The sequence below is a fragment of the Talpa occidentalis genome, unplaced genomic scaffold (assembly GCF_014898055.3).
Source record: "Talpa occidentalis isolate TD23 unplaced genomic scaffold, MPIMG_talOcc4v2.1 talOcc4.7, whole genome shotgun sequence".
Lineage (NCBI taxonomy): Eukaryota > Metazoa > Chordata > Mammalia > Eulipotyphla > Talpidae > Talpa > Talpa occidentalis.
In genome coordinates this window covers 42,839,015-42,850,177 of record NW_023605083.1, presented here as the reverse complement: position 1 = coordinate 42,850,177, position 11,163 = coordinate 42,839,015, and the positions used below count along the sequence as shown (strand labels likewise).

At 36.0% G+C, this 11,163-nt stretch overlaps 1 pseudogene; it reads right to left on the bottom strand.

Annotated features, from left to right (window-relative positions):
* Positions 1-1,742: 1,742 nt before the first annotated feature.
* Positions 1,743-2,050, bottom strand: LOC119232314 (10 kDa heat shock protein, mitochondrial-like; annotated as a pseudogene).
* Between the last annotated feature and the right edge of the window lie 9,113 nt (positions 2,051-11,163).

Genomic DNA, 11,163 nt, shown 5'->3' with positions numbered 1-11,163 from the left:
ATATTTATATATATATATTCTGGCAAGCAGAATATGATCTGTCTTAACACTTATATTCTCCCTGCCAAAGCGCATACAGAATGTTTGGACATATGGTCTCATTTTTATGATCTTTTAACCTTTATTTATTCTACATACCCTGTGGCAGAGATATTCACATGTGAGACTTGAATTGCCAGGGAAGGGTCCCATCTGGAGCCTCTGAAAAGAAGAAGATTGCTTCCACAAGGGAAAACATTTAAAGATAAATGTAATCATCAATGGAATAATTTCAGTTCCATTCTTGATTATTTTTATTTAATTGTAATGTAATAATATGCGGTGCAAAAATCTATGAAAATTTTCCCTGTGTATCTTTGGTAGGGTTTATCACTATAAAAAACAATGTACTAAGCAACTGGTGCAGCCCACCAAGCTTAGTTAGAAAGTTTATTGTTTTTAATTGTTTATTGAGGTAACATGTTGGTTTATGAGACAGTATGTTTTAGGGGTACAGATTTGTATCTTTACAAATGTGTGTGATCACACCATCTCCACCACTAAAGCACCAATAATCCTCCACCATAGACCACTAGGTCTTTCTGATCTCAACCCTTTACCCTCTCCTTCTCTGGTAGATTTGCTATCAGAATTTAGGGGGTTGTTTCGGTATGTTCCTTTGCTTTGTTTCTATCGCACAAAAGAGTGAAATAATCCAATATTTTCTCACTTATTTTGTTTAGCATAGTCCCTTCAGTTCTATCCATGTTACAGCAAATGGTAACATTTCATCTTATGTATTATATACATATAACTGAGTAGTGTTCTATTTTATTTATATATATATATGTATATATCCCATCTTCTTAATCATTGGGAATTTAGGTTGTATTCATAACTTGGCTATTAAATAAATAGTGCTGAAATTAACACAGGACTGCATATATCCCTTCAAATTAGTATTCTTCAAACAGTAGATACCTAGGAGTGGAACTGCTGGATCACACATTTATCTATTTTTAATGTTTTGAGAAACCTCCATACTGTTTTCCATAAAGGCTTTGCTAGTCTACATTCCCACAAGCAATGCACAGGGTTTCTTAATTCCACACCCTCAACAACACATGTTTTTCTCTGATCTTTTGAGATGGGCCATTCTCACAGTTGTGAGGTATTTTCTCATTGTGGTTTTGATTTACATTTCCCTGAAAATAAGTGATGATGAGTCTTTTTTCATGTGCCTTGTAGGCCATCTGTATATCTTCTTTGGGAAAGTGTCTATTAGCTCTCCTGCCAATTTTTAGATTGCATTATTTGTTTTCTTTTTATTAAATTGTATGAGTTCTTTGTAGATATTGGGTCTTAGCCCTTTGTCAGATGCATGTTTTACAAATGTTTTCTTCCATTTGGTATGGTGTCTGTTTGATTTAATTATAGCTGCTTTCATGGTGCAGCTTTTTAATTTTATGTAGTTCAATTATTTTATTTTTCCTTTTGTGTCCCTTGCTGTTGGAGTCAAGTCCCCAAAGACATCACGGAAGCCAATGTCATGAAGTGTTTTGCCTATGGTTTCTTCTATTTTATGGCTTCAGGTTTAAATTCAAGTGTTTGTGCAGTTTTTTTGTTTTGTTTTTGTTTTTGTCATCACAGTTTGGATAGCATTAGTTTATTATAAAAGAGACACAGAAATTATTATCATGATGAAAGATTTCAGAACTTGAGTGGAATGGGTAGCTTCACATGATGCCATTTCAATCTTGATTTCAGTCTACATACTTTCCAAGAATATCACCATCTCCAAATAAGAAATAATCCTTGTCATCTAGAACTACTTTGGTGCCTCCATATTCTGGGAGAAGAACTTTATCTCCAACTTTCACACTAACTGGTTGAATCTTCCACCCTTTCCTTTAGAGCCTGATCCAACAGCTACCACTGTTGCTTGCGACACTTTTCCTTGAGATTTTTCTGGAAGCATAATGCCTCCTTTGGTTACAGTTTCAGCTGCACTCCTTTCGACTAATACTTGGTTGAAGAGGGGAAGAAACTTTCTAAATGCCTGTCCTGCCATGACTTCGGCCGCCGCAGTCGCCCTGTTCTCCCGCCGCCGCAAAAAGAGGTCTAGTTCTATTCTTTTGAATGTTGCTATCCCATATTTCCATCACTATTTGTTTAATAGATTTTTTTCTCCATTGTATATTCTTGACTCCTTTGTAGTAAATTAAGTGTCCATGTAACTGTGGGTTTGTTTCTATACAACCAAAACTATAGGACACTGTTAAAAGAAAAATGAGAAGACATAAGGAAATAAAAAGATATTCCATACTCAAGGACGTAGAATTACATTGCTAAAGTAGTCGTCATACCCAAAGTAATATACAGATTTAATACAATTCAATCAAATTTCAATGCATTTCTTCTAGGGAGCAGAGCTAATATTATTGATATTTGTACAGAATTACAAAAGACCTTGAATAGACAAAGACATTTTGCAAAAAGAAGAATGGAGGTATTATAATCCTAGATTTCAAATTATATTACAGGCCATTAGTAATGAGACAATATGATATAGTGGTACAAAAAGAGACACAAAGAGGGCCTCCCCAGTGGTGTAGTGGTTGATCGCTGGGTTGCAAAGCTGCCCCCTCAGCCTCTGCTGCGCTGGTTCGCTCCCCTGCTGCTCCCCGGCCATTGGAAGAGGGTCCCGTATGGCGCGCAGACCTTTCCTGCCGCCCGCTGCTCCCCTCAGCAGTGTACTTCGGTCCTTCTGCCTGCTCTGCTCCCCGCTCTAGCTCTGGTGAATTCTCTCGCCCTCCTGCACTTCTGACTGTACCCAGTGTTTGTATAAATAAATAAATTCATTTTAAAAAAAGAGAGACACAAAGATTAATGAAATAATATTGAGAAAGCACTTTTCAAAACTTGGTCGTAGAAATCCTAATATACTAATAAATGACTTAATGTCAGACAGGATTGTTTGCCTCAAAGAATAGTGAATCCTAAATAAAAATGGTTTAACCAAGATCAACTTATAATTTTTTTTCTCATATGAAATAAGTCCAGAGTTACACAATTGAGAGCTGCGTGGTGTCTCTGGTTTATAGGTCCCTTCAATATTTCTGTTCTATTAATGATACAGTATGGTCATTGTCTAGAGTTACTTCCAGTCCCGCTGTCATTGCATCTGAATCTAAAGCAATAGGATGGAGATGGAATGATCTGAATAAAGTTGCTGAGGGAGGATCTCTTGCAATAAAATCTTTAAGAAAAAAATGTAGTCACTGGAGTCATCTTTGCCTCACTCCCAAACTTGGGAAACCTGTAGTATTTTGAAATTGCATCTAGTGTGTATAGATTTAAATTTATAAAATTAGATTAAGAATGTTTTTCTATTTTGAATTTGCTGAATTTTTAACTATTGAATGATAGCTGAATTATATCACAAATATTTTGCCTTTTATTGATATGGCCAATTACAGTTTACCTTGTATATTAATTTATGTAGTGACCTACTTTTTTTAAAAAAAGATTTAATCAACCTTACATTTATGGAATAAAGTTTATTCTTTTAATATATTACTAGATTTAATTTGATGATATACTTAAAAATTCTTATTAAACATATGTAGTATATAGTTTAGTATTTTGGAATTTGTATTTATTAGAAAAACTTCCCCATAATTATCCTCTCTTATTATGTCCTTATTAGATTTTATTATATTGAATTTGTAAAATGAGTTGGGAAGTGATCACTATTTTTCTCTTCATAGAAGAATTCTGCAGGGTTGTTATTACATCTATCTTCTATATTTACAAAAATTACAGCAGCCCACCACTGTAGGCTCTTTCACTTTTGATTATGGTAACTTCTGCCTTTTTATTCTTGATCACTACTGCCAAACATTTACCAATTTTTTTAGTCTTTTCACAGTAAAATTTTGACATTTTCGATTCTTCTTTATTTTATTTTTGCTATTAATTTTTACTCTTTTAAAAAAAAGATTTATTTATTTATGCATACAAGATCTGGGGCACAGGCCAGAGGTGTGGGGGAGGGTGAGAAGATTCACCAGAGACAGAGCGGGGAACAGAACAGGCAGACGGACTGAAATACACTGCTGAGGGGAGCAGCAGGCGAGACAGGAGAGGTCTGCTGCGCCATGTGGGTTGCCCCTTGGCTGGGGATCGAACTCATGCTGCAGTGGCTGTGGATAGCTTCATACGTTGCATCTCAACCCCTTGCACCACCAGGGAAGCCCCTAATTTTTACTCTTTACTACTAAGATTTCTTCTATTTTATTTGGGTTTAATTTAATTTATAATTGGAGACTGATATTTAGGTGATTTTATTTTAGCTTTCTTCTCACCTAATAGATGCATTTAAGACTATAATATTTCAAAGTCATGATTTTGCTGCAAGCTAAAAATTCTGAGTCACTGTATTTTCATTATCATTCAGTTAAAATATTTTCTAATTTTTGTTTGGATTTCTTTTTTGATCCATGTATTACTTTATTTTTTAAGTATGTTGGTATTTTCTATATACTGTATCCCATATGTCACTTTTTTAAAAATATTCTCTATGTATTTTGCTCTTTATGACTTTACTTGATTATTTTCTACTATTCTGCTTTCTATATTATGAACATTCTTTTTTTTTAAAGATTTATTTTATTAATGCATACAAGAGCTGGGGTGTAGGCCAGAGGTGTGCTGCGGGAGGGGTGAGAGGATTCACCAGAGACAGAGTGAGGAGCAGAACAGAAAGATCTATTGAAATACACTACTGAGGGGAGCAGTGTAAAGGTCAGCTCCCTGGCTAGGGATCAAACTCATGCTGCAGTGGCTTTCAATAGCTTCATAGTGCTGAAACTTAACCTCTTGTGCCTCCAGGGAGGCCCAATTATAAGCATTCTTTTCTGATGTATCCCTTATGTTATTAAGTTCATTTATTTATTATTTATACTCAATCACCGGGTATGTAAGTGATTCTTTTGTATAGTTTATAGCTTTTACATATACTTAGGTTCTTGCACTTATTAATCACATACAGTACATGTATTATAACTCTAATATTTGGTTCGTGCATGGGTCTGTTTCTAATGGCCGTTCTTTCTCTTGTTTCTTTATCTTGAATGCCTGGTAACATTTTTTTTTTCCATATATCAGATAATTAGTATAAAAACTATAGTAGTTCTGGGTAATGATATTTCCCTTAGAGTTACTCTATCCTCTTATAGAGTGTGAATGTGGTCAGACTTTATTTCACTCAACGATTGAATTAATTAGAGACTAAATTATAATCTTTATAAGTTCTGATTTACTTCTACTTTGTTTCTACCCTCAGATTGTGGTCTTCTTGAATTCAAACTCTGGAATTGGCATGTTTATTGGAGGCTGATCTCAACTCTGTTTTTTTTTTTTTTTTGTCTCATTACTGTGAGACTGCTGAAATTATTCTTGTCTTGCAGAGCCTTTCCATTTGTCATTTTTACCTCTCCCTCAGTGAACTGCAAGGCTCAAATGAAACAATATTAAATTCTGTGTTCAATTCACTGATCCTCCTTTTCTTTTTGAATTTTTTGCTCTATACATCTTAGCTGTAGTGAATATCCTAAACTCCAAGATTTATTTCCTCAGTCCTATGAGAATATCAAAAGGTCTTTTGGTTTTTATGCCTCTTAGCAGTGTCCTGTTTCCTAGTTTGTTAGTCTCTCACCTGCACCAAAAATATAGAAATATGTTGAGCAGAAAAGTACATCATGGGGACATATTAACCCACCTCTCTACTATGCTAGTATTTCCTGTTCTCTGTAATGTATTACTTAAACATCAACTTTAAAGACAACTGTCTGTTGCTTTTAAACAGATTTTTTTTAAACCAGATTTTAAAAATATTTTCAAGGAAAGTATTTTTCTGGGGTCTCCCTGGTGGCACAGTGGGTTGAGTGCAGTGCTGTGAAGCTGTCTGCAGCCTCTGCAGAATGGGTTCGATTCCCAACCAGCCAGGGAGAGTCCCACATGGTACAGCAGACTCCTGTCATGCCTGCTGCTCCCCTCAGCAGTGAATTTCAGTAGATCTGCCTGTTCTGTTCCCCATTCTGTCTCTGGTGAATCCTCTCATCCTCCCATCCCACTGGCCTGTACCCCAGCTCTTGTATAAAAAATAAATAAATCTTTTTTAAAAAAGAGAGAATTTGTCTGTCAAGCTACAGTATTTGATCTGGAGATAAAGCCCCTAGTCTTACCTCAAAATTAATATTAATCTTTGCTGTAACAATTAATGAAAAAAGTCCCAGAAGTTTAAAACAGTAATATTTTACTGGTAGATAAACCGAGGTTAAATAAAATATTTATGGCATGCTATGAACAAATGTAAAACTATGCTTTAGATGATATGCTTTAGATTAATTATAATTATAGTACTGACAATAAAAGGTAAAATACTGTCTTCTATCTGCTAGAGCTTACAATTTTTATAGGAATCATAAAACTAATGCATTGATATATTAGAGATAAATGTAATAGTATAACCAAACACAAAAAAAGTATGTTTGCATTCTAGTTCAGGAGATGGTAAACCACAGTCAGAAAGTTATTTATTTTGCAAAAGTTTTATTAGAACCCAGCTCCATTATTCCTTTGTATATTGTTATAATAGCAGAGTATTTATAACAGTGACTGTATGGCTTACAGAGCCAAATATATTTCTTAAAGTACTGTATTACACAAAATACTAATTTGAAGAGATATATGTAACCCCATGTTCATTGCAATATTATTTACAATAACCATGAGCTGGAAATAATTTAAGTGCATTAGTGATAGTCAAATGGATAAATATGTGGCAGTATATACCCAATGGAATACTACGCAGCTATACAAAAAAAAGATGAAATTCTTCCATTGGCAACAGCATGAGTCGCTCAGGAGTGCATTTTAAGTTTTGAGAAATGTCACAAGTCTAAATACAAATATTACATAATGTCACTCGTATGTGGTATATAGAGAAAACAAACACATAGATGAGGTAAATAAGACAAAAATGTATGTCTAGCCTATACTATACCACCAATTAATGATTACCAGCTAGGAAGGGGAAGGGGAGAAGGAAGTAGCTAAATTCGGTAAAGGGGACCATTGTGTAGTAAAGGTTAGAACTGGTCTTTTAAAGTACTGTAGTATATACAAATGATGACTTTTTAAAGAGATTTTTATTTATTTATGTATACAAGAACTGGGGTGTGGACCAGAGGTGCAGGGGTGAGAGGATTCACCAGAGACAGCTCGGGGAACAGAACAGGCAGACAGACTGAAATACACTACTGAGGGGAACAGCGGGTGAGACAGAAGAGGTCTGCCCCACCATGTGGGTTGCTCCCTGGCCGGAGATTGAACTCATGCCACAGTGAGTGAGGATAGTTTGATAGTGCTGAGATTTTGTCCCCTGCACCACCAGGGAGGCCCCTGATATTTTGATTTTAAATGATGTACAGCTGAAATTTTGATGTTATAATCCAATGTTATTTCAATAATTTACCAATCCCTTTTTTTTTATTTTTAGTATTGTTTTGGATCATTTTCCCCTCGAGGCTGCATAGTTCTGGTTAATGGAAAATTCCAAAGTATCTCCAAGAATTAAACAATCTCCTCCTTTGTGGCTATTTTAAAATTGTCTTTGCTGATTTAGGTCTTAGGACTTTAGTTTTGAGGCTACATCTTGAACTATTCTTACTTTCACTGAATCTATACGATTCATGTTCTGTTTGCAACTGACCTGGTCTTCTATCTCTTGTGAAAAATTTTTGTGCAATTTGTTATATCTTTTTTTTATCCTGTATACAATTTATCTCACTGAAATTATGACTGAAAGTCAACAAACAATAACCCCTCCCCCCAAAAAAACAAAAACAAAACCACAAAAAACCAAATTCAGCATCTTGAACTGTTGCCAGTTTTGGAGTCAGGAGAGTCAACAGAGGACAGCAATCATTTTCAGGACAGGAGTCTTGCCAGGAGGCATTTTACTTCACAAGGACCTTCCCTTAGGGAATACTGGACCAAGTAGTGTATTCTATGGAAAAAGAGAGGGCTCAGAACTCTGTATTTGTCACCTTAGGGTTCTCAATGAGGACAGCTTTTCAAAGCCTTATGCTTTCCTTTCAGGCATCTTCTCTCTTTTCTGGTAGCACTTTAGTGGTAGCATTCTGTATTTCCCCCTCATTTTAAGAGAAGTTTAAAGTGTCAGTTCTTTAATTGGAATTACTCTTTGGGGTCTTGATCTGTCTTATTTTTTGTGGTAACTGGTACTTATTTTGGTTCTCTGTGTAAGTAAATGCAGAAGTCATTAACAGAAGATTAGTTGTTGACAGTTTCATTACTCCTAAAATAAATAGAAAGTCTATAGTCTGAGACTGAAGAGGCGAAAGAACAGTCTTGGAAGTGTAGAGATTTACTGAATATATTTCTAAGGTGCCAATGGCATACTTAAATAGTACAATATGAATTTCTTTCATACTTCAATCCATGTTTTACACCTACCCTACACTTTCTCAAAAACATAAAAATATATGCATAGATGGAAGAACAGAAATTTATAATCAAAGGGAAGACATTCATTTTCAAGGCAGTTGTTCTCTACCCTGTAGGTACCAAAGTTGTTTGGAAGTGATCCAGTGATCTCCTCTCCACCAGCTCCTTGGTCTAAGTGTCTCGAAAAGTCTTGTATCAACTCTCATCTCTGGGCTATGCTTGAATACAGGGCACCAGGCAGTGTAGTTGATACAGGATCAAAAGCCAGGAATTGTTCTCTATCCTTTTCCACTACAGACTCTTATCCTGAGATGTTTGCTCCTCTTATCAGGTGCTTAAACTCTTTTATTTATTAATTAATGTGTTTGTTATTAGTTGATCTCCAGGGTGGGATGGTAGTGATTATTTTTGATATCCCACTTGTGGTCTTCAAGTAGGATGATCTCTGTTCTCCCAGCTGGTTCAGACCCCAGCTTTTCTGGATTGGGAGCCTCAGCCTCAACCCAGTAATCATCACTCTGCATTTTTGTTCCTATAATTTTCCAACAGTGCTCACTGCCCTGGCAGGCATTTCTGTGAACCCTGTATCCATCAATTTGCGGGTCTCCAAAGTCCCAATTTTGGACTGTATCCCTGAATCAACTGCAACTGTAAGGGCTTCTGCACAGCAGCCAGCCCTCCCTCTCATGGGTGTGCTGCCCTGGTATCACTGCAAGCACAATTTGATCAGTTTTTCTACCCCTTTCACCAGAACTTTATCCCTGTGTGTACTGTCGTCATCCGTTTTTCTTTCAGCGGTTGTTGACTTTGTTTTGGTGCTATCCATTCTTTGGAGGCAAGCCCAGCATCTTCACTCAGCTGCCATCTTGGTGGACTCTACCAGCTGAAATTTAATCAGGGATGCTACAAAACTGTTGTAGTCAATTATGAAAAACTTCAGGCTCAGTGTAACTAAGGGGCTTCTTTTTTTTTAAGATTTATTTATTTATACAAGAACCAGGGTACAGGCCAGATGTGCGAGAAGGTGAGAGGACTCACCAGAGACAGAGTGGGGAACAGAATAGGCAGACAATGAAATACACTGCTGAGGGCAGCAGCAGGTGAGACAAGAGAGGTCTGCTGTGCCATGTGGGAAACTTGCCGACTGGCGGGGATCAAACCGGCACTGCAGAGGCTGTGGACACCTTCACAGCACGGCGCTCAACCGCCTGCACCACCAGGGGAGGCCCCTAAGGGGTTTCTTGAAGCTAGCTCTTCAGAACAGTTTAGTTTGGTGGTGAAATTTTACCAAATAGAAGGGTTAATATCTACAAAATGGGGTTCACTACAAAGATCAGACCTGTGTAGGTACAACCCAAAACTGACATAAACTAAATGAGCAGATATGGCTCATAAAATTTGGTAAGTCATATTCATGAAATTGACTTTCCTTTTCACCATTGACTGAATTCTTATTTCTATTAGAAGTGAGGACTTAGAATTTGGGCTTAAACTTTAACATACCTCATTATGTTATCCTTATATTCTGTTTTCTATTCTCATTGAAAAGCATTGATTTGAATGGAAAGAAGTGTTGAAGTTGAAACATTTATCAATGGGTTTTCAGGAGAAAGATGTCTAATTACTGGAAAGGAAATATAGCTCTCCTCTGTTTTTGAAAGGCAAATGAAGAGATTGTAGATGTTTAACCAATCCCAATCATGTTTCTATTTTGTTCAGGCTATTGAAGTTGATTTGTATGTAACCACAGTGAATTGTTTATGTCCAACATCAGGGTTTCTTTTGTAACTGTAAGAGATCACAGTGGCATTTACACCTGCTAACCACAGGCTTTCATTAAGAAGATTGATTGCTTTCATTGATTTATTTGCTATGTGGGCATTCCTGTGGTATGATTTTCACTTTAAAATACACAGTTCATCATTTGGGATCTTCTGTCATTGCCATAAATGGAATTTAGAGCATGCATTCCTTCAACAAATTTTCTTTATTTATAGATTAAAAAAAACTGTCCTTGACAGAGTAAGATATTAATCACTGGATATTTTTCTGAGCTGGAGGGAGATACTCATTAAGCATTATTATTCTTAAAATTTAGAGGTCTCTTCTACTTTATGTCAGTGGTTGTTACTTTTTATAGACATCTGCTTCTAGAGTTTGAAGCATTCACAGAGGGATTTTCTAGGTTTCACACTAAAAAAAGTAGAACCAACTCACAATGGTTCTTCTTAGACCCTGCATTGCATTCTAAAACTCCTTTCGAACTATCAACAACTGAAGTCATTGAGCTAAGTGAATCCTTACTGGGATATCTCTTTATTTCTTTCAGGAGAACACACACACACACACACACACACACACCCCTTAATTTAATTAAATGGATGATTTGGGGCAGAAGAGAGGTAAAAAATAAATGTAGTTATTTATGTACACCTATTGAAAGTCATAGAGAAACTTTTGGTAAATAAGATTCCCACTGCCTAGTAAAGAATCAGAATCTTTACTAGATTTTCAATATAGTAAATTGGAATTATAAACTATATTTGTAATCTGATAAACTGTAATTTGAAAGCAAAAGGAACTTATATTCTTATAATAAATTATATTGTACCCCCCTTCACCCTCAGCGTGCATGTCACCCATGTCCTATCT